Below are 2,805 nucleotides of genomic sequence, written 5' to 3' on the forward strand. Positions count from 1 at the left end.
ATACAAGTCGGAGAGGAGGAAGGAAAAAACACTTACATAGGAGCCAACCTAGGGGAAACCCTAAAACAAAGGTTGGGTGAACTCCTGAGAGTTAATTCTGACCTCTTCGCATGGAAGGCTTCCGACATGCCCGGGATTGATCCCGAGCTCATGTCCCACAAACTCTCGGTTTACCCGGGGTCCCGACCTGTGCAACAAAGGAAACGCAAGTTCGGCCCGGAACGAGCCCTAATAGTAGAAGAGCAAGTACAGGCGCTCCTGGAAGCCGGCTTTATTAGAGAGGTCAAATACCCAACATGGCTAGCCAATGTAGTGCTAGTCAAAAAACAGAATGGTAAATGGAGAATGTGCGTCGACTATACCGACTTGAATAAGGCATGTCCTAAGGACCCTTATCCCCTACCAAGTATTGATACCCTGGTGGACTCCAGCTCGGGGTATCAATACTTATCATTCATGGACGCCTACTCGGGATATAACCAAATCCCGATGTACGAGCCCGACCAAGAGAAAACATCTTTCATCACACCAAGGGCAAACTATTGCTATGTGGTCATGCCATTCGGATTAAAGAATGCAGGAGCCACATACCAACGGTTGATGAATAAAGTGTTTTCCCTCCACCTAGGGAGCTTGATGGAAGTATACGTCGACGACATGCTAGTAAAGACCAAGGAAGAAGTCGACCTCTTAACCGACCTCTCACAAGTCTTTGACACTATAAGGTTGCATGGGATGAGGCTAAATCCTGCAAAGTGCGCCTTCGCGGTCGAGGCAGGAAAATTTCTAGGGTTCATGCTAACGCAGAGGGGGATTGAGGCCAATCCCGATAAATGCAGGGCCATCCTAGAAATGAAAAGCCCGACTTGTCTGAGAGAGGTTCAACAGCTCAATGGCCGGCTTGCAGCCCTCTCCAGATTTTTGGCAGGCTCGGCACTAAAATCCCTTCCACTATTTTCCTTATTAAGGAAGGGATGCCAATTCGAATGGACTCCGGAATGCGAGGAGGCGTTCCAAGAGTTCAAAAAGTTCTTAAGCCAACCTCCTATCTTGACCCGACCAATACCGGGAAAAGACCTCGTCCTATACCTATCCGTAGCAAACAGGGCTGTCTCGTCAGCCCTGATAAGAGAAGACGAGGTCGGACAACACCCGGTCTACTTCATCAACAAGGTCCTACAAGGCCCTGAACTAAGGTACCACAAACTAGAGAAGTTTGCCTATTCCTTAGTAATAGCCTCACGAAGGTTACGACCTTACTTTCAAGCTCATACAATAAGAGTCCGCACGAACCAGCCCATGAAGCAAATCCTCCAAAAAACGGATGTTGCAGGCAGAATGGTTCAATGGGCAATAGAGCTCTCCGAGTTCGATCTGGTATATGAAACTCGGACAGCAATTAAAGCCCAATGCCTCGCCGACTTCGTTGCAGAATATGCAGGAGAACAAGAGGAAAAGCCGACTGCATGGGAACTCTATGTAGACGGATCTTCCAACAAAACAGGGAGTGGCGCAGGCATAATATTGGCAGATGAAAAAGGAACCCAGATAGAGGTCTCCTTAAAATTTGAATTTCCGGCTTCAAATAATCAGGCAGAATATGAAGCCTTGATTGCTGGGCTAAAATTAGCAGAAGAAGTCGGTGCTACAAAGGTGATGATATACAGCGACTCGCAAGTGGTGACCTCCCAAATAAGTGGAGAATATCAGGCAAAAGACCCTAATATGAAGAGGTACTTAGAAAAAACCCTGGAGCATCTTGGACGCTTTGCAGAAACCGAGGTCAAGCACATAACTCGGGATCTAAATAGCAGAGCGGATGCCCTATCCAAGTTAGCAAGTACCAAACCAGGAGGAAACAACAGAAGCCTGATTCAAGAAACCCTTCAAGAACCCTCGGTAGCAAAAACAGAAGATAAACAAGAGACACTTGAGGTAGTCGGGTTAAACCTCGGATGGATGAATCCCTTAGTCGAATACCTAAAATTCGACGTCCTCCCTAAAGAGGAAAAAGAAGCTAAAAAGATCCGAAGGGAAGCACAACATTATACTTTGGTGAGAAATGTCCTTTACAGAAGAGGGATATCAACACCATTACTAAAGTGCGTACCGACCACAAGAACCACCGAGGTGTTGGAGGAGGTACATAGTGGGATCTGCGGAAACCATCTAGGAGCAAGGTCACTCGCCAGGAAAGTAATCCGAGCAGGATTCTACTGGCCGACCTTGCAGAAAGATGCCACAGACTTTGTGAAAAAGTGCCAACCGTGTCAAATGCATGCAAATTTCCACGTAGCTCCACCAGAAGAGCTCATCAGTATCACTTCTCCCTGGCCCTTTGCAAAATGGGGAATGGATTTGTTAGGTCCTTTTCCCCAAGCACCAGGACAAGTCAAATACTTGATCGTGGGAATAGATTACTTCACAAAGTGGATAGAAGCCGAACCACTAGCCACCATCACCGCTCAAAGGAGTCGCAGGTTCCTCTACAAAAACATCATCACAAGGTATGGAATACCTTATTCCATCACTACAGACAATGGAACTCAATTTACCGATGCCACCTTCAGAAGTCTAGTAACCAGTCTAAAAATCAAGCACCAATTCACCTCGGTGGAGCACCCACAAGCCAATGGGCAAGCCGAGGCAGCTAACAAGGTCATACTGGCAGGACTCAAGAAGAGGCTACAGGAAGCAAAGGGAGCTTGGGCTGAAGAGCTCCCTCAGGTGCTATGGGCTTATAGGACAACTCCCCAATCCGCCACGGGAGAAACACCCTTCCGACTAGTCTATGGCGTAGAAGCC

This window comes from Arachis stenosperma, chromosome 9, assembly GCF_014773155.1.
Source record: "Arachis stenosperma cultivar V10309 chromosome 9, arast.V10309.gnm1.PFL2, whole genome shotgun sequence".
NCBI classification, from domain to species: domain Eukaryota; kingdom Viridiplantae; phylum Streptophyta; class Magnoliopsida; order Fabales; family Fabaceae; genus Arachis; species Arachis stenosperma.